A 24653-nucleotide genomic window follows, 5' to 3' on the forward strand; every position below is an offset into this window, starting at 1 on the left:
TGCCCCTTTTTCCCAGGCAGCCTAGACACAGGCTAAACAGCGAATTTGCTGTGCAGCTTGACACAAGTTACTTGGCCTCTCTGGGCCACTGCTTCCTCACCTGCAAAGTGGAGTTTGACCTGGAGAGTTTTTGGTCTCCTCGTGGTTCTGGTTTTCCAGCATGCATTTCAGAGCTTAATCAATGCAGAGGGCTAAGCTCTGTGCTCCCTATAGAGCCATTACCTCACTTCTGCAGGCCTAGCTTCCTTCTCCATAAAATAGGAGAAAGAAAAAAAAAAGAAGAAGAAAAAAATGGAGTTCCCATTGTGGCGCAGCAGAAATGACTCCAACTAGTATCCATGAGGATTCAGGTTCAACTCCTGGCCTCGCTCAGTGGGTCGGGGATCTGGCATTGCCGTGAACTGTGGTGTAAGCTGCAGACGTGGCTTGGATCCTTTGTTGCTGTGGCTGTGGTGTAGGCTGGCAGCTGTAGCTCCTGATTCAAACCCTAGCCTGTGAATGGCCATAGGTGGCAGGTGCTGCCCTAAAAAGCCAAAAAAAAAAAAAATAGTAGGAAGGGGAGTACTTACTTCATGGAAATATGAGCACTTATCTAGGTGAAGATATTCTATGGGCCTGGCATGGCTGGACACTCAGTAGTTGGAAAGTGTGGATATCCTGGTTAATGAAAAATATGATTACAAATTGTGATATTCCCTAAGTAGTGACTTCCAGTTTTGAAACAAACATACAAACAAAAAAAACCCAACTCTCTACAATGTGTACTTTCTCAAATACACACTCTCAAGACTGCCTTTTGGAGTTCCTGCTGTGGCACAAGGTTATCGGCAGCGTCTGAAGGGATGCGGGTTCGATCCTTGGCCTGGCACAGTGAGTTAGAGGATCCGACATTGCCGAAGCAGTGATATAGGTCACAACTGTGGCTGGGATCTGATCCCTGGCTCCAGGAGCTCCATATGCTTTGGGGCAGCCAAGAAAGAAAAAAAATAATAATTGCCTTTTACCTCCAAGGGTCTAGTTCTCTTAGGTGGAAACTAGGTCCTATTGGCCACTGTCCCCCCATAATAATGATTTATTGAGTTAGCTGAAGTCACCCATTTTACAGGTGAGAAAATCAAAGCATGGGAGGTTAAAGGTCTCGCTATTACATGAGGTCAAGAGTTGAATCTGGATCCAGTTCGAGGTCCTGTTTTCTCCATTCATTGGCCTCCACTCCTCAGGGGGTGCACAGGGAGGGCAGGAGTGATGGCAGAGGGGTACAAGGAGGTGGATGCGGTGGTGGGTGGGGCTGTGAAGATCTAAGAATTCTCCGTCGGGAGCAGCTATGGTGGGTTGGGCACAACAGCAGCAGCCTGGTGCGATCCTCATGTGGACAGGAGGCTTTTGGATGCTGCTTTCTCACCTCACTGGTCGCCATGGAGACAGGAGAGGGTGTGCGGACATGCACGAGATGAGACGTCTCTCAAACCTGCTCCCCAGGCTTGCCCCAGAGATGCCAGCATAGGTGGGCAGCCCAAACCAATACCTTTGAGCGAAGAGAAGGAAAAGGCAGATCCTTACTTCTTTATTTGTATCATGAAAAAACTTTAAGTGTACACAAAAGTAGAGTTTATGGTACAGCAAACCCCAGCGACCCGTCACCCAGCTTCAGGAATCACTGATTCTCAGCCAATCTTGTTCCCCTTTCTCTCCTCTCTCATCCCAGATACTCAGAAGCAAATTCCAGACATCAACCATTTCTTCAGCAAATATTTTAGCATATGACTCAAAAAAAAAAAGAATTTTTTTTAACCACCATTACCCCTACTCAAACTACCAGTAATGTTTTAATATCAGCAAATATCCAGTGTTCAAATTTTTCTGGTTGTCTCATAAATGTGTCCTTTCTAGTTGGTTAAAATCAGGATCCATATAAAGTTCATATGTTATGACTGGTTGACATGTCTCATATCTTTTGGAATCTGCGGTTTCTTCTTTCCCTTTTTCTACTCGTGCAATTTATTTGTTGAAGAAACTTGTTGGTTGCAGAATGTCTCCAACTGGCTTTTGCTTATTGCATGCCCGTGCTGAGGTTTCACATGTTCCTCTCCCAACTGTATTGCTTGTAAATCAGTAGATAGATTTGGAAGTTCACTTAGACTCATGCCTTTTTTTTTTTTTTTTTGGTATTTGTATGACTACTTTCTAGGGGCTGTTCCATATTTTTATTTAAAGGCACATAACATGTTGTTGGTTCTGTTTGTGATGTTAGCAGCCATCAATGGCTGGATCCATTAGATGCTGCAAAATGGTAGCTTACTAATTCTTTTTTTTTTTTTGTCTTTTTGCCATTTCTTGGGCTGTTCCCACGGCATATGGAGGTTCCCAGGCTAGGGGTCGAATCAGAGCTGTAGCCACCAGCCTACGCCAGAGCCACAGCAACGCGGGATCCGAGCTGCATCTGCAACCCACACCACAACTCTCACACCACAATGCCAGATCCTTCACCCACTGAGCAAGGGTAGGGATCGAACCCGCAACCTCATGGTTCCTAGTCGGATTCGTTAACCACTGAGCCACGACGGGAACTCCAAGTGGCTTACTAATTCTATCCTCTGTCTTTGTTTGTTAGCTGGAATACTTCTAAAAGAAGCTTCTCCTAATCAACTCTTTGGTTACCATAAAGTATGGTTCATACCAGGAAAGATAAATGCTTGGTTCCTCCCCTATTTCACAAAAATAAGAAGTTGGTTTCCCAACATTCTCCAAAGATGACAGAGTATATTTTTCAGTTTTTCTAGGTAACATTGTAAACTTATAGATCTGGATATATGTGACATGTTTCCATCCACTGTGGTTATTTTTCTTATTGAGGCTCGATCTACACCATCTTTGTCTTCCTGCCTCCATTTTTTTTTGTCTTTTTTTTTTTTTTTTTTTGCTATTTCTTGGGCCGCTCCCGCGGCATATGGAGGTTCCCAGGCTAGGGGTCGAATTGGAGCTGTAGCCACCGGCCTACACCAGAGCCGCAGCAACATGGGATCCGAGCCTCGTCTGCAACCTACACCACAGCTCACGGCAATGCCGGATCCTTAACCCACTGAGCAAGGGCAGGGACTGAACCTGCAACCTCATGGTTCCTAGTCGGATTTGTTAACCACTGCGCCATGACGGGAACTCCCCTGCCTCCATTTTTTGACATCTCCCCAGAAATCTCTGACAGCTTCCAAGATACCTGGATGACAAGCTGTTTCAGGCTCATCGTGTACATTTCCTGCCTCAGACCTGAAGTCAGCCCTATCCCCACAAAGCCTCCCCAGAGCACAGAAGTGGTAATTAAAGACCACAAGGTTGGTGCTGGGAGTGCTCACTGTTACTGAGTTGCCCAAAATAAAGTATGTGTTTCCTACCTGCATCCAGGTAGGAAACACACACTTCATCTTGGAAGGCAACATACTGAGGCTTCCAAGTCCAATCTGGGGCTCCGTTTCTCACTTCATCTCTGCAATCCACATCTCCTTCTGGCCGTGACAGTGTGCAAAGCCTGCTTCTAAAAGAGGAGCGCTGAGGTATGTCTCCCATCAAGTGGGAAGCATGTGACAAAGCACTTAAGTCTTTCCTTCAGAAGTGAACCTGAGCTCTCTGATGAGGAGGCTTACGTGTGGCTCTGAGAAAAGGCCATGTCGGGGCCCACAAGGGACCACATTCTCATGGCAGGTGAACCAACGTCTTCCACCATCCTTTGTGGGTGGATCCTCTCACCTAACTTTTCTCAATCCTGGCTGCACATTTGAGTCACATTGGGAATTATAAAAAGCCCTCTCAGTCACAATGAAGTCAGCATCTTGGGGACCCTAACATCCATATAGTTTGCAGCCAGGGTAGAGAATCCCTCGCTTCTCAGCCAAAGGAAGAGAAGGAAGTGAGGAAGATAGTAGAGGCTGCCTCCAAAGCCCATTAGCTTGGGTTTGAAATCTGGTACTGCCAGTTCCTAGCTGTGACATCTCTGGAATGGCACTGATCCATAGAACCTAGTTATCGAAATGTCCAATATGGTAGCCACTAGCCCCATATGGCTATTAGTACAATGAGGGAGTGAATTTTTTTTATTAAATGTTTTTAAATTTATTTATTATTAGTGTATCATTGGCTTACAAGGTTGTGGCAAGATTTTTAAAAATGTAACTAATTTACACTGAAATAGCCACAAGTGGCCAATAGCTACCAACTTGGACAGCACCACTCAGGAAAATTACTTAACATCTAGGAGCCTCAAATCTGTAAAACAGGGGCTAATAAGAGTTACTTCCTTGGGCCGCTGTCAGGATTAGGGATAATGTATATTAAGTGCCTGGTACACACAAGGCATCAATAAAATGCTGTTTATTTTCCTTATTAACATCAGCCTGTCACTCTGCAAAGAAAAAAACAAAAGCTGGTCTGGAAAAATGAGTGCTCAGAAGCACCCCACCCCAGACACTAAAAATGCTCAGCTCTTCCAGAGAAACTCTCAGAAAATAGTCCTTAATTGTACAAGTTCAATTGTAGCAGGAGGTTATCAGTTGCAAGGGCTGTATTTCATTACAGATCTAGCCACAGCTCAATAAATTAAGCAATCACTCAAAATAACATGTTGCTTTAATCCCCTCTTGGAACAAATTCAAGTTGCTTGGTTTTATATTAGCACAGCTCTTGAAAGGCAACTCACATTGGCCTCATTTCTGTATCCTCAATTCATCAGCCCCTCTCTGGATAAATCTTTGCATCTCCCGACGAGCGGGATGGAGGATTCCATGCCGAGCAGATCTCCTTTTATCAAAACGGAGTGTTTCCACCCTCCGGTCTTTACACATGCGTTCCGTGTTTCATCCTCTGAACTCCTGGGCAGGTTTGTCTGCAAAAAGACAGAAAGAGACTGAGGCAACAGCCCAGTTTTGAAACACCTTCCGCAGCCCGGCTCGGGCACATAAAGTGAAATGGCTTTTCCACCCTCGTCTTCTCTCTAGTGGTTGATAATCTCACAGTAGAATTTCGTTTCCCCTAGAAACTTGGCACCGGAGGTGTCAGCCCGGGAACATATTTGTTTGTGTAAATGAAAAGAAGAATATGTTTTGACCATATTTAAGTTCTAACTGCACTAAAGAAATAAATACTGAGCTGCACAAGGCGTCACTGCACGGTTCTGGCTCACCTCCCCAAACTCTGCCTTTGTTTATAAAACCCAAGTGAGAACTCTGAATGGTTTAGCACCTCTGAAAGCTGCAGGGACAACCTCGGAGGTGGTGTCCGCCCCCACCCCACCCCTAGGACAACATGGAAAGTCCACTTACCTGAGTTTGGGATGGGCTTTCCCTGACCTGCTGCATCCTTGCCAAGGTGGGCAAGAGTGCTGGAAACAGACACCCTCACACGTGCGTGGTTTGTTTGTTTGTTTGTTTTACTTTTTAGGGCCACACCCGCAGCACATGGAGGTTCCCAGGCGAGGGGTCCAATTGGAGCTTCAGCCACCGACCTATGCCACAGCCACAGCAACGCCAGATCTGAGCCACATCTGCGACCTACAGCACAGCTCAGGGCAACACCAGATCCTTAACCCACTGAGTGAGGCCAGGGATCGAACCTGCGTCCTCATGGATACTAGTGAGATTCACTTCTGCTGCGCCAGGATGGGAATGCCACCCGTGTGTTGTTGGGCGTGAGAATGATATCACCGTGGTGAAGGGCACGGGGCAGTTGCTGTAGAAATTTAAAATGCCCGTATCTTCTGGCCTAGAAATTCCACTTTGAGGAATGTATCTGATGAGTATACTTGGACCCGTGCCAAGGAGTATATCCGTTATAAGAGCAAAATCCTGGAGTGACAGAAATGTTGGCCAGCAGGGGACAAGTTAAATACGGCGCCTTGCCAGAAGTCATCAGGAAGATGGTTGTGGGTTGGAGGGCTGCCGCGGCTTCAGGATGTATTATCACGCCCCCAATGTTCTTAATGTCATGAGCAAAAAACATATATGCTCTCGAACACGCTTAGGAAACGTACGAAGATCATGCAGACGCACACAGGGGCTACATTTAGAAAGTGAAACTGGAGTCAGAGCACAATTGCAAAGGGGCTCCTTGATTTCCCATATTTCTGTACTGTTTTTCTTACCATAAGCATGATAGTAGTTTTAAAAACTGGGATAATGAAAAAAAAAAACAAAAATGGTGTTTTCACAATCATTACAGACTCTGACTGGAGCAAATGTGACACAACCTGAATACCCTTTTCATTACTTGTCTGTCAAGCCAATGGAACGGGGGTGGGAATCTTGGCTTTCTGGTCTTTATGCAAATAACTCAGTGGGCTGAAAGGTGACCCCCAGAGAGAGAAAAGATACAGACACTTCTTAGTCCCCAGAAACCTTCCTCGGTTTCTGTACGGAAAGGGGTGTGATTAAATTAAGGATCCGAGAGGAGGGGTTTCTTCTGGATCATTCAGATGGGCCCTAAATGCAATTCCATGCACCCTTATATGAGAAAAGCAGAGGTAGCTCCAGAGAGAAGAAGAACAGATGAAGATGGAGGCAAAGATTGGAGTCATGTGGCCACATGTCCAGGAACACTGGGGCCACCAGAAGGAGATGAGGCAAAGAATGGATTTTCCTCTGGAGCATCTGGGAGCCAGGTAGTCCTGCCAACTTCTAGCCTCCAGGACCATGAAGTGATAAATTCCAGTTGTTTTAAGCCACTCAGGTTATGGTAATTTGTTATGGCAGCCCTAGGAACCTACCACACCACCTGACTTTCCTCATACCGGTAAAATGCACGAAGTGCACAGGGAGAAAGAAATTTGGTAAGACTCTGGTTTGGGTGAATTCAGTCATTCATCCCAGATATTTACTGAGCATCTACCAGGTGCCAAGGATACAGCAGAAAACAAATCAAAGACGGCTGCCCACCTGGAGCGGCCATTGCGGTGAGCGAGAGAAAGGGAGAGCAGATAAAATAAATACAACACAGAGAAAGACCAGGGGTGGTGGAAGTGAACAAGAGTGAGAATGAGAAGGCATGGAAGAAGGGCAGGGGTCAGGAAGGGGACTGGGAGAACGCAGTTCACTGAGAAAGCAACATTGGAGTAGAGGCCTGAAGGAGATGAGGGCACCAGCTGTGTCCACCTGAGGGTCGAGAATCCAGCAGAGGAAACCAGTATAGAACTTGACCCTGTGAGTGACTCGGTTGATTAGAATCCACAGGAAGGAATGACCCTTTCTCCCCACCTCATCCTCTCCCTTCCTCCCTCTCTTCTATACTTGCTGCCGGCTGCCCGCCTGCCAAGTGTGCCAACAGCTGGGGGTGCAAAAGTGAGACCTGGGTCCCCAAGCTCAAGGTCACCACTCATGAGGGGGACAGTCATAAATAAATCATTACAAATGGAACCTGGTGGGCATCAGAGCAGAAGCCAGGACAAGCTGCAGGATCTGCCCTTGGTGGACAGAGGGGTGGGGAAGAGAGGTGGGGTGTGGGTTGGGGATGAGTTCGGGCGATGGAAGCAGGCAGGAAGAGGGCAGGACTTGAAGTCCAAGAGCAAGTGAGTAGTTCTGATTCAGCGGTAAATTAAGGGTGGGGGGCACGGCCTGGAGATGTGTCTAGGGAACCCATCATTCTCAATCAAGTACAGCAGGCACACCTAGGGGAGACTGAGGGACGATAACCTACCCCTTTTAGCTTCACACAATACATGAAGAGGCAAACAGTTCCCAAGTCCCGAATCAGAACGCTTTGGACCATACAGAGTTGATCTGAGATCCACTATTAGGGGAGCTATGATGAAGAAGGAGAGACGCTGATATGCTCTTGGATACAGAGACAGAACACAGAGCGTGTTCTCGTCCTCCCCTGCCCCCCATCCCACCCCTGATCTCTCCCACCCTCCAGACTGGCCTCAGTCAGCTGCGGAGGTGGAGGCTGGAGATCGGGTGCGAAAAGCAAGCTTCCCACCTGCTCCAGTTTGGACAATCCTGGATTGGCCCCGTTTGGTCACATGCCCAAACCTGGACCAATCACTGCGGCCTAGTTCAGAAGTGGGCTGCTGTGATTGGTCCTTGTGAGTCATGACACCCCCACCTGGATCAATGACGGTAGCTGAGGCTTGGGTATTGTGAGCAATTGTCTTTGGCCGTATTCCCACGGGCCATCGTGCCTTTTACTAAAAGTGGGAGAGAAAGTGCTGGCAGGAACAAAAACAAAAGCCAAACTGAGAGCCACCTATCTCCGCCAGAGCCTTCTCCTGGCTGTGCGGCTTCTACGCTCACTCTGCTGAGAATTGCCTCAATGGTGAGTCGGGCTTCGCTTTAAGATCCACTCTTGTCTATAAACCCCACCGCTGCCTGCAGGATTTACTCAGACTTGTTGTAGTTGGGTTTTTGCCATTGTTATTACATTATTTAATCAAATATAAAATGTTTTTTAATTCTTTAGTTTATGATGGCCTCTCCAGCCCCCGAGGGTAGGAACCGTGTCTATCTTGTTGGTTACTGTGTTGCTCCGGCCCAGTACTCAGCCCCTTTTCTATATAGTAGGTCCAGGAATGAATGAATGAACATTCACACATTCACTGAATATCCTACAGAGAACAGGAGGCACCACAAGGTTGTCACCAGTTCGCTCAGTGAGTCTCTCTCTTCCACATTCTCCCTTCTTCTCTGTCATGTTGGATGCCCCTTCATGACAAAGTTCTGTTCATCTAAGTCCTCCCAACACACACTGCAAAGCCTTGAATCTCTGGGTGGATTCTTGGGTTGAGCGCCTTAGATAAGCCCAGGAAATCAGGTTCATTGGGTTGGTGGAGACTGTTCTTTGAGGGCGATAACAGAGTTCTGTTTGGGCTGGAAGGGACTGGGAGGGACTGGGTGCCATGATGGGCTGCCAACGTCTGCCCTGACCGCCTGCCTCGGATGGGACTCCTGGTCCTGTTGCTGTTCTGGATAGTTTGCTGACCAGCAGGCCTCTGTTCTGAAGACCGCAGCTCTGGCATTTGCTGTGGGATCAGAGTACACTCAGAGTCTAGGACAAAATGGAGTGGCCAGATAAAACAACTGCAGGCGCTTAGGGAAGAAGGCTTAAGACAAATGGCTATTTTTTTTTTTTTTAAAAGTACATATAACCCACATGTCAGCTGGGGTCATCTTATTTTTGGAGATTCAAATGGAATGGGCTTGAACTTGGTCCCACATGCCATGGGAGACCCAACTTTCCTTGGAACCTTTCCAGGGAATGGGGGTGAAGGGCGTTTGTGTCTCTCCTAGTCACCCAAGGTTCTAAATTCCTGCATCCAATGAATCCGTTCTGCTTAGGTGCCCTTTTGCTGGCCTCGTGGGCGCATGACCTGTACAGTTGTACAGGGTCTACTTTGATTTTAATGCTCTACTGTTGTCATCCTGAACTACTTAGTAATTTCTCTCTGTTTTTGGATGTTAGGCATAAATGATTTTTCTAAATTTAACTTTAATTTTTTAAAATTATATTTGATTTACAATGTTGTGCCAGTTTCTGCTATACAGCAAAGCGACCCAGTCATTCATTTGTTTATACACACACACACACACACACACACACACACATTCCCTTTCTTACATTATCTTCCATCATGGGCTAACCCAGGAGATTGGCTGTAGTTCCCTGTGCTATATAGTAGGGCCGCACTGCTTAATCCAGTCTAAATGTCATAGTTTGCATCTACTAACTCCCAATTCCCAGTCTGTCCCACTCCCTACCACCCACCACTGGCAACCGCAAGTCTGATCTTGACATCTGTGAGTCTGTTTCCGTTTTGTAGATAGGTTCGTTTGTGCCATATTTTATATTTCACATATTACTGATATCATATGGTATTTGTCTTTCTCTTTCTGATCTGCTTCACTTAGTATGAGACTCTCTAGTTGCATTCACGTTGCTACAAATGGCATTATTTCACTCTTTTTATGGCTGAGTAGTATTCCATTATATACGTGTACCACATCTTAATCCATTCATCTGTTCATGGACATGTAGGGCTTTCCAAGGCTTAGCTTTTGTCAATAGTGCTGCTATGAACATTCAGGTGCAATGTATCTTTTTGAATGAAAGTCTGTCCAGATTTATGCCCAGGAGTGGGATTGCTGGATCATGTGGTAGTTCTATATTTACTTTTCTGAGGAACCTCCATACTGTCTTCCATGGTGGTTGTACTTAGTCATTGTTGAACAAAGGGCTGCACATTTTCATTCTGCAAATCAGGTAGCTAGACCTGCTTGATTCAGGAGCGTTCCTTTTCCACCCCACGCTGACCCACTCGAGACTCTGCCCTAATTCCTCCACTGTCCCTAAAGCCCATCCATGGAGTTCATGTGCGTATAGACTTGGACTGAAGCTTTCGGATGAAGGAAAATTTTGGCCTTCGAGCTGAGTTAACAGCATCAAGTCCAGTGTATGAACTGGCTCAAAGCTACTCAGTGGGAAACAATGAAGGAGGAAGGAAGGCCGATGAAACAAGAGCGGCCAAAGGTGGACCCGTGAATATACTCAAAGACACAGAGCTGGGCACTTGAAATGGGTGAATGAGATGGTAAGTGAATTATATCTCAATAAAACTGTTGGGGGAAAAAAAAAGTCATGCCCTCCCCACTCCTCCCCTCATCCTGCCAGGAATCCTTAGGCTCCAGACTCCTGCCTTTGGGGAAATCTGTCTTCCACCCTCTCTCTGCATGTGTGCACACACGCACGTGCACACATACACACAACTTCCATCTCTCCTTCCCATTACCTTCTTCTGCCTTAAGACACTTTTTTTTTCTTCTTAGGGCCGCATCTGCGGCCTATGGAAGCTCCCAGGCTAGGGGTCAAATGGGAGCTGGAGCTGCCAGTCTGTGCCACAGCCACAGCAATGCCAGATCCAACCGACCTACATGGCAGTTCATGGCCATGCCTGATCCTTAACCCCCTGAGCTGGGCCAGGGATTGATTGAACCCTCATCCTCACAGACACTATGTTGGGTTCTTAACCTGCTGAGCCACAACGAGAACTCCGGGACATTTTTCATTCTATTTCCATTCTCACCAATATCAGGGGAGGGCCTTCTCCCACAGTCAGGGTGCCCCACGGAGGTATTTTCTTACAACACTTTCCTCTTTAAAGGCTACTCAGTTGACAGGTATTAAAATTACAATTAAATTACAATTTTTGAAGTCCCCTTGGTGCCTATCACGGCAATCACTAACGACTCCTCAGAGTTGTCAGTTCCAAGAGCTTCATCATCCCCTCAAGGAAAGAGGAGTCAGCTCAGCCTCTGCCAAGCGCCGCTGGTCTCTGTTCTATTTTTTTTTTTGTTTTTTTTCCTTTCCTTTAGGGCCACACCTGCAGCATATGGAGGTTCCCAGGCTAGGGATCGATCAGAGCTGCAGCTCTGGCCGACACCACAGCCGCAAGCAACAGGAATCCAAGCCGCATCTGAGACCTACACCACCGCTCACGGCAATGCCAGATCCTTAACCCACTGAATGGGGTCAGGGATCAAGCCTGTAGCCTCATGGATATGAGTCAGTTCTTAATCCACGGAGCCACAGTGGGAACTCCTGGTCTCTGTTCTTGAAACACAACTCAAGTCACTTCACAGAGGGTGGAAGAGGCTGCGGAAGAACGAGGGCAGGGCCAAGTTCGTTCTAACTGAGAGGCAGGTTTGAGGGTCTGGACCAGGGTGGGCAAAGGAAGAGCGTGTGGGCCCAAAGCAGCCTGCTGCCTGACTTTGCAAATAAAGTTTTCGTGGAACACACAGCCGCCTCCATTCATTTTGCTGATTGTCGCCGGCTGGCTTCTTGTTACAGCAGAGTAGCTGTGATAGGGACAGGATGGCCTACAAAGCCTAAACTATTGAGGATCTGACCCTTTTCAGAAAACGTTCACTGACCTCTGAGATGGAAGATCCAGGCTCCTCACACGCTGGGTGTGTGGGCTTGGACAAGTCCGTTCCTCTCTCTCAGCTTGTTTCCTCATGGCAAAGCCAGACACAGTAACACTGCCTCCCTTCTGTGTTGCTTGTGCAATAAAAATGACTTCATCCGTGTGGAGGGCTTAGCTCTTATAAAACACTCAGTATAAGGTGATGGTTATGATGTTATTTAGAAAATGAGGATGGTTAACTCCTATTTCGCATGATTATTCTCTGAAGCGACTGGAGATCAAGCCTGTGAAAACAGGTGGCAAAACACACGGTTATTATTGGTGCGAGCATCTTAAAGGCTTTTGAGATGATTCTCTGCTTCTCAGGAAAGCTAAGTAAGTTTTTTGAGGAGCAAATGGGGGAACTGGGAGGGTGGAGCTAAATTCTCATTTCGGAGGCAAAAGGATCTTTAGTCCCCAAATCCAAACCCTCTCGTTGAGCTGTCTGCTAAACTCTGCACCCTGATCCTTGGCTGGGACTTGAACCTGCCTAGAACTAAAGCTAAAAAACCTGGCTGTTCTTTGGGCCGCCCTTGGCATCGTCCCCAATAACAGGAGCTCAGGAATCCAGGCCTGTGTGTCTTTAAACACTTGGGTTGCTGCTGCGGGCTCCGCCAGAACCTGTTTAAACAGTAATCTGCTACAAGATATCAGCGTGCAGGTTCGCAGGGGTGGGGAGACCTTTGTCTCCATACCCTTCAGGGAACTGTCCAGAAGCCAGCTGGGGGTGGCTGCCACGGATGACCTGCTTCAGTTTGGGAGCTACAGCCGCCTCCCATTCATTCTTTGTTTCACAACTTTTAAGTGAGCAGCTAATATCTGCCAGGCCCTGGGGATACGGCAATGCATGAATCACCCCCTGCCCTCGGCAACTGCCCTACCTCCCGTCTAATGAGAGGCAACAAACAATCTAATAGGCATCTAGGTGATCTGGTCCTGTAATAAGTCCTGCATTCGCCCCAGGATTTCAGTCCCACACTAAATACTGTACCGATGAACTGGAAAACCACTCTGGACCAGCTGTGTGATACACGGATGGCAGGAGTTAAGCGTGCCGGCTTCGGAATAAGTCAGATCTGGGCAGGACTGGCTCTGTAATTCGCGAAATAAAAACGTGAGCCCCTTGTTCCAAAATTATTCAGAAATTCACAGAGTTCCCTTCGTGGCCCAGCAGAAATGAATCCAACTACCATCCATGAGGACCCGGGTTCGCTCCCTGGGCTCTCTCAGTTGGTTAAGGATCCGGTGTCGCCCCGAGCTGTGGTGTAGGTTGCAGAAGCGGCTCGGATCCCGAGTTGCTGTGGCTGTGGCGTAGGTTGGCACCTGCAACTCCAATTCGACCCCTAGCCTGGGAACTTTCACATGGCCACAGGTGCAGCCCTAAAAAGCATAAAAAAGAAAAAGAAACTCAGGATGACACGAGCAGAGCATTGAACTAGTGGGGTCCACAACCATGAAGCCAGCCTTGTACCGGGGGTCAAACTGCTTTCCAGCTGGATATGCTGGATTTATCTCTTCACCGGCCTCAGCATCCTTTTTCTCATCTGAACAAGGAGGTGGGAAGGCCTAGGGGAGGGCTGGCTATTAAGTGAGAAGGCGGCAGGTAAAGCATTGAGCAGGAGGGCGAGCTCGGTGTTACTGTGTTCTCTGCCTGCGGTGACGGCTGCCTTTCATCCTATGAGAACAGCGCACATTTATGATTCTGAGATGATAGCTCAGACTTAGCATATAGTTGATGCCAGACACTGCCTTTAGTTCTTTACAGATGTCCATTTCATCCTGCATGCAGCCCTATTGTGTAGGCACCATTTAGCACCTAGAGATGGGGAAACTGGGGCCCAAGGAAGAGCGGGAACTTGCTTGAGGTCTCACACCAGTCAGTGGAAGAATCCAGATTCAAAGATGGGACATTTGGCCCACAGGTCTGTGATCTTAACCCACCTATGTGTCCTGGGAGTTGACACATCCCTGACACGCCCATGTGGGTACACACGCATGTATGCACGCCCCTTCCCTGAGAGGCTAACATGAAGCCGACAGTGTGGCAACGTCCCCATAACACAGGAGTCTTTCTTTCCCTACTTGCTCTTTCATCCATCCTCCCAAATTCAAGTGGGAGCCCCAGGAGGGCAGGGACCGTGTTGCTCCCTGCTGCTCCTCTGGCACCTGGCACTGTGCTGGGCACACAGTAGGCCCTCAAGAGATATGTGCCAGTGAAGGCGGGCAGGAAGCAGAGGTCTGTCCAAATGGAGCATGCTGATCCGGAATTAACAGCCATAGTTTCTGAAACCTCAAGACTGAGGGGCTTAAGAACTTCTCTGGGGGAGATCCTGTGGCTGGAGGGGCCATCCTGCCCGCTCCTGGCTTTTCTCACTTGGGGTTCTCCCGCCATGCACGATGGGGGGGTGAGAGTCATTTAAGGGGTGCCCCAGGGCCCAGCCCCCCTCCTGGCAGGCTGCAGGGTGAGGGCACGGGTTGTGTGCTGGCAGCTGGGCCGCAGCTGTCCGCCAGCCTCTTGGTGCCCGCCCCGGCTGGCCAGCTGGGCCTCGATGCCACCCCCCACCCCATGACACAGCAGAAAGTGAAACCCAGGCCCGCCCTTGCTGGCTGGGACCCAGTGCCTGCTGTTTCCCCATCCCAGGGGGTGGTGGGGAGCTGGTGCCCAGGACTGGCACCGGGAGGCCTGTCCAAGGAGTGCTCTGCCGGGCCGAGGGTGCCCACCGCATTCTGAGCTGTGCCCTGTCTGTGAGCCATCACGGCTACTCAATGGAGCCCCGTGAAGCCCTGATCTTCACACTGTTCTGAGACAGAGGGTTGGTTATTCTCCCCATCTCACTGAGAAAGCCAAGGCTCAGAGAGGTGCCCCGGCCAGGAAGGAGGGCGCTGGGGCATCAGGATTCTAAAATAAGAGACAAATCAGAGCTGTGAGTGGGCCTGGGGGCAGAGATCTGAGGAGGCCCACTGGCATTGGCAAGCAGGGCAGGGGTGCGAGAAGGCGACAAGTGACACCCAGGTTGTCACAGGTAGAGGCCTCCACAGGTTAAAGCTGGCAACCTACCCCTCCCGACACCAACTCCACAGGTGCAGAAAATCCCTAAGACAAACAAGGACTCTTAAGTAAGCAGACTATGAAAGCTGACAGTCACCTTGAGTTCTGCCCCATCCTCAAGCCACCTGTACTATCCGTTGCTTGCTATTTTTCTTCTGAGTCACTCACCTTCTTTATCTTATATAAATTGATGTAAAAAAAAGAGCCCTTCTAGCAGTTCCCACTGTGGCTCAGGGGGTCAAGGTCCTGACACCGTCTCTTTGAGGATGCAGGTTCCACCTCTGGCCTCGCTCAGCTCGCTGCTGCAAGCTGCGTGGGGTAGGTCACAGATGCGGCTTGGATCCGGCGTTGCTGTGGCTGTTTCCTAGGCCTGTAGCTGCAGCTCCAATTTGACCTCTAACCCACAAACTTTCACGTGCCCCAGGTATGGCCGTAAAAAGGAAAAAAAAAGAGCCTTTCTACCTCTAACTCTAAACTGAAAACCAACCGCTTGGTATGAATAGAAATTAGTTGTTAGAATGTTAGAAATACCTACTAGAATAATTTACTTCTCTAGCCAGGTACCATTTCAAATCACCGAGTAGATGGGCTTAAAAACTTGGGAAACTCCTATTCCAAAATGTGGGTTTCCAGGGTAAGGAAACGGAGGCCCAGAGAGGTTGAGTCACCTGCCTGGGGGTGACACAGCGAAAGAGTCCCAGTGCTGGGGCTGCTTGATTCCATTGATCCTACAAACTGCCGAGCTGCAGTCTTCCCTCCCATCTGCGTTGTCTCTGTAAGTATCAGCGCTAACACCTTGGACGTTTGGCGACCCCTTCTCAAAGCATCCTCTGAGCCTGTGTCCCGCTTGAGCGTGTGACCACATTCAAGGTACCGGTGGGAACCCTTTCTGGCCAGAGCAGGGGGTGCTGCCCCTCCGTTGCCAGAGAAGGAAACCAAGACAGAGTGGGAAAGTGGGCTGACTCAGGGAGCTGGTGAGCAAGTCAGGACTGTCCAGGGCCCCTGGCAAGGTGAGGAGCCCAGAGGCCCAGGCTGAATGTGAATCGCCTTGTCAAACAGGTAACACTTGTTTCCTTCCCATTTTCCCCACCTCCCGCCAGGAACCCCCTGAGCAAATGCTGGCAGCAGCCCCGGGCTGTCCTGTTCCCCCAGCCTGGCCTCTACCATTCAGCCCCTGGAGGGCCAAAAGAACATGTGTGGCAAGCAGTGTCTGCGGAGGGCATCTTTTTATCTTTCGGGGTGCTCCCCAGTTCTGAGTGCCGTGAGGGGACCAGAAGGGAGAGTTTGGGGGAACATCTTTCTCTCTTCTTTTCGTTGCTGGAGGAACTCGGCTGCCGTCCTCCCAGCCGCGTGCGGCTGGCCCAGGCACCCCCGAGGAATACTGCAAGAGCAATAAGGATTTTTAGGGGCATTATGATAGTGGAATGGAAACACATCTGCCCCCAAAAGTCCCTCATTTTCCCTGCGGTAACCAACCAGCCGGGCAGGAAGTGGTGGCTCTCGGGGCACCAAGAGCCAAAACTAAAAAGGAAAAAAATGTACAAAGTTAGAACACACTTTACACAAGCCAGCATTTTCCTGGTGCACGGCTGCGGCGGCAGCGGCGGCGGCGGCTCCACCCAGGCTCCCGACGGGCTGATAATTGGCTAAATGTGTCTCCATAGTGTGGCTTCACTACAGACGTGCCTCCTCCTCTGTGCCCAGAAAACCAGGCCCTGGAGTCCCCAGAGCAGGTGACAAGGATTAGTCCCTAAGGCCAGGCGACTCTCAGGAGCCGGTACCATCTCCCCAGGATCCCAAATGATGATTCCAAACCCTCATTAACAACCCAAGTGAATCATGGATCCTTCAATCCCCCTTTTTCTGGAAGGTGGGGAAGTTGTCAACGTGGAAACCCAGACGAAAATATCTGGAAAGCAAGCAGCTGTTTCCAGGGCTTGTCGGAACAAGTGAAGGGCCAGAGCTTAAGGAGGGGAGCCTGGTGGTTATTGCGCAAGGGGCCAAAGGCAGAAGATCACGGCTGAGGTCCAGGGTGCTGGCTCTCAGGTCTGTCCACTAACAACTGCGGAGGACTAAGGGGGCAGGGGCAGGGGCTCCCCCAGGGTGAAGCCTTCAAGGTCTCTGCAGACAGCCCCCCCCCACGCCAGCCAGCACCCTCGGGCCTCAAAAGGGTTAACCCCTCCACAGCTGCTGACACCGGAGGAGGAGGAGGAGGAGGAGGAGGAGGAGGAGGAGGAGGAGGAGGAGGGTGCTCGCTCAGCAAGCTGGCGTATCACCCTGGGCCATCGCGGGGGAGAGGGGCTGAACTCGGCCTCCATGAGCTCTGTGAATGGAAGCGGCCTGATCACCATCAGAGGGAAAACGGGGCCAACAGACTTCCCAGTGCAGAACCCACGACCTGGGCTCTTGCTGGCTCCTTGGCACCTGTCGCATGGCCAGGACGCTCTGGCAGGGACCCGGGGCATCGGTGGGGGTGAGCACCCAGCCACCCTGGCCAGGCCTGCGGGGGAGCCATTCTACACTCGCCATGTGACAGCCGGCAACCCGGCCCAGATCTCGCCTTTCAAGCAGCACCTAAAATATTCGCTGGGTGAACCCGAGGCTAAATATGGCCTAGCCTACGAGTGCCTGGCCTGGACCTTTTAATGCCACTCGGAGATACAATCAGGAACCCACGGGGCCTTTTGGTGGCCTGGAGTCCAGTTACTGAGGCCAAGTGGGAGGCCCATGGGATTGGCTGACTTGGGGCTGGGTGCCGCTTCCCGGAGCGGATGCGTCCCGGTGCCAGGGCTGGGCAGGTTCCTCTCCTGCGTGTTTTACCCAGAACGCCCCTACCCCAGTTCTCTCTCTCTCTCTGCCGATGCCCGGGGTGGCTCAGATGTAGGTCCCCCTGGCCCCCACTGCAGGTCCTCTGATGGCCTGCCAAAGCCTTCTCCCCACTTCCAGGCTGCAGCCCTAGCCCCTTGACATGCTGACTGCCACTGGCTAGAGAAGACAGGCACAAGCAAACACACACGCACACGCACGTATGAAAACTTGTGCGCGCACACACGGTAGCCAGCACGGTAGCTTAGATGTGTCCTTGCTCCGTGGCTGGCCCCGGCCCACGCCCCCTTGGCCCACCCCCCAGGGATCACAGCCCTTTGCAGGAGGGAGAGAGTTGCAGCCGAGGCTTGGGAAGCACAGCTCTGCTCTGGAACCTGCCAGACTCCAGTCAGCTCTTAGCAAAGCGGGGTTCTGCCCTCCCCAAAGGCCACATTGTAAACTGGGACAGTCAACCACCCAGAGTCCCTGGTGAGGCCGCCTGGGGAGCCTAACACTCCCCCACCCCCTTCTAGACTTGAAATGCTGCGGGTGTGAAGGGGGGTGAGAGTCCTGGGAGGAGAGGCCCCCTCCACCCCCTGGGCACCTGTCTGGGGCCTGTTTGGGCTGGGGTGGTGGTTCGAAGGCCACGTTTTGGGCCTGGGCTGGCAGCAGTCCAGGCTGTTTGGGGCAGAGATGCCAACAGGCCCGGGCATTGATCTCATGCATGATTCTAGCGAGAGCCTGGTTTGCTGCACGTCTCTGAGAAAACTTTCACACTGGCCGCATAGCCCCTTCCCCTGCCTGGGCCAGATCCTCTAGCAAAGGCTAATATCTCTGCCTCCTTCTTGCCAGTGCCTTTTTTTGGCTAATGGCTTTCTTGGGACACCAACCGTCAGTTTTCATTTTCTAGGTGTGTCCCCCCCCTTTCATGGGAGTGGTGCAGCCTTTCCAGAGACACTGAGCAAAGAGTTTGCTTTCTGGTTCCTTCAGCTCAGATGTTTTATATAAGGAAGATGATGTGAAATCAGAAACTTGAACGCTTTCTAAGCATTTGCACACGCCCCCTACCATGGAGGATGCTGGGAAAGCAGCATCTGATGACCTGGGGCTTTGCAAAGAGCCCCGGAGGAGGAGTAGGGGGCTTGGGGTGACAGGGACCCTGAAGTCCCCTCTTCCCAAACTCTCTTCAGCATCCACCCCTTTGCCTGAAAAGTCTGCACGGCTACTAGGCCCAAAAGGTCTGTGATTGTTTTATATCACATCTGTGTCAATGTTTCCCTTGGGTATGTATGTTCACCTCGTTCCAAATATAAGAAGTGAAAAGAACATGTTACGTGTTCCCAAGTTTGGGGTGCTGGGCAAGAAAGAAAATTCCAGAAAGAAAATGGATAATTTTGTTTGCGTTTGCCCTTTCCAGCAAGTGGGTCTAGGGATCAGGTTTGCCTTAACTGTTCTTCATTTCTATCCTTAAGCCTAAAATAGCTGTATTTACTCCACCATCCCACTTACAAGAGACTGAGGTGGTTTACTATCAGGCTGTGAGTCTACCTGGCAAGATTCCTCTTTCTGCTCTTAATATAAGGGGGTGGGATGCAAGAAATAGGGGAGAGTTCCTTTAGGGACTTTTCCACCTTTCATTGGTTTGAGTCAGAAACGCATGTTTTATTTTCTGTTTTTTACAATTATGTGTATGTGGCCACACCTGTGGCAGGTGGAAGTTCCCGGGCCAGGGATCAAAGGGCCGCTGCTGGGACATCACCAAATCCTTAACCCACTGCACCACAAGGGAACTCCTGCAGGTTTTATTTCTTAAAGAGATGACAGTTTCACCACTGCCCCTCTTCTACATATTTTAATCCCCCGCTCTTCCATATTCTTTTCTAGTGACCCATTTTTTTTTCCCTCTGAGAGTCCTTATGGCTTGTGTATTGCTAAGAGTGAAGTTCAAAGTTGCTTTTTTTTTCCCCCTAAATCCACACTTCTTTGGGAAATGGGAGGGAAACAGCAATTGTTTAGTGCACCTTCACACAGAGGGGCAAAGGCAAAAAGCCAAAATATATTCAGCAGTTCCACGGTTGAGCTTTTTTTTTTTTTTTTTTCTTATTGGTTGTGGGGAAGGTGGTGGTCAGAATATGAAAAGAAGCTGTGACTCTTTGCGGAATTAATGACCTCTTCTCACTGCAAAGTACTGATTTATAATCTCTTCACCATACTACTGCGCCTGTTTCCAGACTCAGAGAGGATGGGGTTGGGGCAGTTTGCTACGTGTATTCAAAATGACACGCGCCCTTTCAGAGGCTGCATAGAAGCAGGGACTGTACTGTTGCAAGTGCTCGAGTGAAAGCGGCCCTGGTTCGCATGCAGCACTCACTTCTGATTTTCCACACTTAAAAATTCGCTAATTTGAACATACGGTTTCATCGCCGCGATCCTAGCTCAGTCGCTTGGCCCGACATTTGTTGCTCCGGCCTCGTTAATTCACGTAAAACACCCTATTTGTGGAAGTATCATTAGAGGCTAATTTGGTGAGATATCCTTATTTAGCAAAGCAAATAGGATCTGACAGTCAGCTCTCTGGCGCTACGACCGGGGGTGACAATTCAGCAATTCACAACGTGACAATTTCCCATCCCCAAGCCATGCTGGGATTGTGGACTCCTGAAAATTGTGCTGTTTCATCGCATCCCAACAAAGGGAAAGAACTCTAGAAGTAGAGAACTGTTTTGGCCAAGCCCCCCCCCTGCCCCACCCCGAGCACAGAGGCCATCGGTGTGTGTAATGTGCCATGTCTATGCAACATGAATCTTCTAGCAGGGGCTTTGTAGTCCAAAGTTTTTCAGGTACAGTTCACTTTTCTGTGTCCTGCTGTAAACACCTGATTGAAATCCAGTTTTGCAAATAAATAAACTTGAGGTATGTGGATGTCTATACAGGTTACAACTGAAGGGCGTGTGTGTGTGAGTGTGTGTGTGTGTGTGTAAATTAACACAACTTAATAAGGTTAATGTTCTGGGAGGGGCATTTGTACCTCCACCAGCCTTGCCTTTGAGAATTCCCTGATTATCCAGACACATTATCCAGAGTTTCTTATAACATGACTAAGATTGAGGTAGACAAGCATTGCAAAGAAATACTGCAATTCCACGTGAGAGCAAGCAGGCAATCCTAACGTGACTCCGATGCACGCTTTCTGCGGTGTTTGATTTTGGGGGTGTCAAACAGTTTGACACGACCCATGGATGGCTCATTCCCTTCAAATCCTGTCCACTCAAACATCTCATTAAACTACTGGGGGGGGGGAGTACTTTCACCTTCTCATACTCTTCTCGGCCTTCCAAAGAAAGGCCCTTGAAAACAGCAGGTTCCCAAACTGCGAACATATACACACACATACAAGAATATCCCCCAAAGGGCCTTGCACTTTCACCAAAAGTGGCAAACCTCCCTCCCCTTTCTCCAACCAACTTTTCCGACTGCGGCTAGCTCTGTGCCCCCTCCCTTCAGAGGCTGCTGGGACCTGAATCCCTCGACGTTTAGAATGACCCCAAAAGCGGGACTTTGTGGGCCAGTTGGATAAAACATAAACTCATCTCGCCCTCAAAACCCCGATTCTGGGACCACAGCCTCCAAAACCTCCTTCCTCCAGCAGGGTGTCCAGTCCACCGCTCACAGCCCGGGGCAGGCTGCCTTTGAGGCAGGATTTTGGAGAATCCTGGGTAATTAAAGGAATCATTGCTGGGTTTTCCTGCAAGAATGACAGGGGTGATAGTTCATCTTGTTCAAAAGCCAGGATTGCAGGGCGGAGAAGGGGAGGCATATCTGCCTATCCCATGGGGGTGTCTTTTCCCTCCCTGGCCCCCAGACCCATACTTGGGCCTGAAATCCCGGAGAAGAGGTTGAGCTGCTGAATGTCCAAAATGTCCCTTAGCAAAGCGCAAAAGGAGTACCTGGGGTGCCTCCAGCAGCCCCACACTCCCCATCTTGCTAAAGTTTAGTTATTTGTGCTCTTAATTGTCTTATTAAAGTCAAATTTGCTGCTTGCCCAGACTGGGGGAAGTGATTTCCATCTTAATAGCTCAATTAGCCTCCGGGTTCTGGAAAGGCCACCCCCCAACACACACCTTTTCTCCCCACTTTAAACCCCCTCCTTTTTTCACAACTTCTCCTAAAAATAAATTATAAATATGGATGTGTCCTCAGAGGATCTGAGCCGCACATTCCAACGCTCCCCACGGTGGGGCTTGGAAGCAGGAGTAACCAGAAACGCCACTCCCCCCACCCTCAAATCAAAATGCCTTTTCTCTTTTTTTCTCCTAACTTTTACCAGAGCAACTTGGTGTGGTCTCGGGCCCTGACACCTCGATCCGCACCCCGGAACCTAGATTTTTTTTTTTTTTTAACTCCTGTCCAGCAAAATAAAGCCAACGTGCTATGGCCGCCTGCTCCTTGGTGGGAGCGGCTGCCAACTTTACTTCGGGGAGGTGGTAACTATCTGGGGACTGTGCTCCCGGCTTTCTGGGACGTCCCCCGGGGCTCGGCCCTGGGAGGCTGGCACAGGCCCCCCAGCCCGTGCCAGCGCGGCCCGGGGCGCACGTGGAGTGGCGAGGTGCGGCGGGCGCCGACGGCCGTGCGGGCGGCCTGGTCTCCGCACGGCATTGATATCGGGGTCACGCAGCGAGTCAGTTTCCCGAACGGGCTTTCCGGGGTGGGGGCGGGGTGGCAGGCTTGCAAATCGCCTCGTTAATTTCCCAGCCTGGGCATTAGGGAGGTGGGGGGCTGCCTCACCCCCATCCCACCTCCTCGCCTAACACGCCCCTCTCGGGAGCTAAGGAGGGAGGAGGGGGTGGAAGGAGCCCAGCTCCGCCGCCTCGGGGGGTGGCAGCGGCGGCGGCGGCGGATCCCCTCCCAGACAAGCGTCTAGCGCCGGGTCCCGGGAGAGCCGCGCGCTTCCTCCGCCGCCACCTCCCCGGTCGCGTTGCCACCCACCCCCCCAAGCAGCCGCCCCGCACCCCCTTCTGCCCCGGGGGGCCTGGGCACCCACCTGCCGCGGCTCCTGCCCTGGCCCGGGGGAGGGGTGCCATGCAGGAAAAACGGGGAGACTCACCGCCGCTGCCTCCTCCGGGGGTGCAGGGGGCCCCCCGGAGCTGCGCCTTCCCGGGCTCCCGGGAGGCGTGCGCGGGGCGGGGGGTGCCCCGCGGGCCCTGCCGCCTCCGCCTCGATTAGAGTCCAGCCTCAAATCCTTCACCATGGTGTGTGTGGGGGGGACATTCAGAAAAATATCCCCCCCCTTCCCAGAGCAGATCCAAGTGATGGGCGGGGGGCGTAGAAAAGCCTTTCCTGCCGAGAGCGCGGAGCCGACGGGGCTGCACCCGGCCTCCACGGTCCGCTGCCGCCACAAAGCCGCGCCCCCGCCCCCCCACCCGGCCCGGCCCCCCCCTCCCGTTCCCCGCACCCCACGCCCTATGGCCGGCCCGGGGCGGGGGCTGGGCCAGCCCGGGGTTGGTCGCGCTGGGGAGGCGGCGGCGGCGGCGGCGGCCCAGGCGGCGGGGCGGCTCCTCCCCGGCCCGGGAGAGAGGGCGAGAGCCTGGAAGCCGAGCGCGCCCGCCTGCCCCGGGTGGGGGCTGGGGCGGGGGCCGGGGGCGGGGGGGGGGCCTTCCTAGAAACCCTCGCCAAATATAGTCAGCGGATAGGGGCATTCCTAGAAATGCGGCGGCGACGTCAGCCTGGACCTGTGGGGGCAGAGCCTGGGGTTCTCCAAACTGGGGGGCACGGGGAGAGGGGAGGTTCCCCACCTCCAGTACCCCCGTGGCCCGGAGGAGGGAGCCTAGGCTGGGCCTCCCTCCTGGGGGGCGGGTAGGATTCCTCCAAATGCGCTCCCGGGATTCCTCAGCCAGGGGCGTCTGAATGGGGACACATCTACTTAAAATTCAGACTCGCCCCCCCCCTCCTTTCGGGAACACTCCGTGCCAGTCGGCGCTTTGAGCCCTTCCTCCGATTTTTCACACTCCCCCGACCCACCGTAGAAGTAGGGGCTGCAGCAACGCTGGCTCCCACACCTGGCCACCTACCCCCTTGGTGGCCCCTTACCACCTCTGGCATCACCGGAGTCCCCTAGAAGCCCCAAGTTTGACATGGGATGGGCGTGTTCTGATTCCAAGAACTCCCCCAAAATACCAACCCACCTTCAGTCCAAAAAATAAAGTTGTGCTTCCCCTTCGCCATCCCAAAGCCCCCCTGTTTCCACTTTCACAGTGCCGGGCTCTGGGAGATAGGCTGGAAATTGGGGAGTGGGGGTGGGGCATGAGCGTACCCTCGCTACACCCCAAAGATCTGACCCCTGGTGCTGACACCCGCTCCCCTCCCCCTATAAGCCACTCCCCCCTCCCCAAACTACCTAAGGTTCCAACAGTTAGGGTGACGATCCCTCACAACCCAGTGACCTCTCGGAAATCTGCCCCCCACCGCACCCTTTTCCCAGAACCCCCAGATCATCCCAGAAGTGTTCTCTCTTGCCCGAAGAGGATCCACATAACTGAGACATGACTAGTCCTCTAGAACCGCCAGGCCTCTTTTCAAGTAAATGTGACTGGACTCAGCCTCCCAGGATCATAAAAAATGTATTTGCTGTCCTCTGTTGGCCAATGGGTGTCACACTCAGAAAGCACATCCCTCAGCCCAGTGGGTGCTTCTGATGCCGTCAGCGGGGGTCCTAGGGACCCCAGCCAGAGGAGATGAGCCACACAGCCCCCTCCTCTCCTTCTGCCCCAGCTGCACTCCCACTTTGCCCCCACGTCCCTGGGAGGGGCGTCCTGGTTTGCAGCCACCGACGTGGACTTCGACCCACTGGCTTTGTGGCTTATGCCCTTT

At 51.3% G+C, this 24653-nt stretch overlaps 1 long non-coding RNA gene across 1 annotated transcript; it reads right to left on the reverse strand.

Annotated features, from left to right (window-relative positions):
- Positions 1–1056: 1056 nt before the first annotated feature.
- Positions 1057–23172, reverse strand: LOC125127448 (uncharacterized). Its single transcript, XR_007134933.1, has 5 exons — positions 22891–23172; positions 12924–13024; positions 11901–12177; positions 4688–4873; positions 1057–1525 (listed from the first exon to the last, which is right to left on the reverse strand). It is a non-coding gene; the product is annotated as an uncharacterized LOC125127448 (long non-coding RNA).
- Positions 23173–24653: the final 1481 nt, after the last annotated feature.

This window comes from Phacochoerus africanus, chromosome 5 (genome assembly GCF_016906955.1).
Source record: "Phacochoerus africanus isolate WHEZ1 chromosome 5, ROS_Pafr_v1, whole genome shotgun sequence".
Lineage (NCBI taxonomy): Eukaryota > Metazoa > Chordata > Mammalia > Artiodactyla > Suidae > Phacochoerus > Phacochoerus africanus.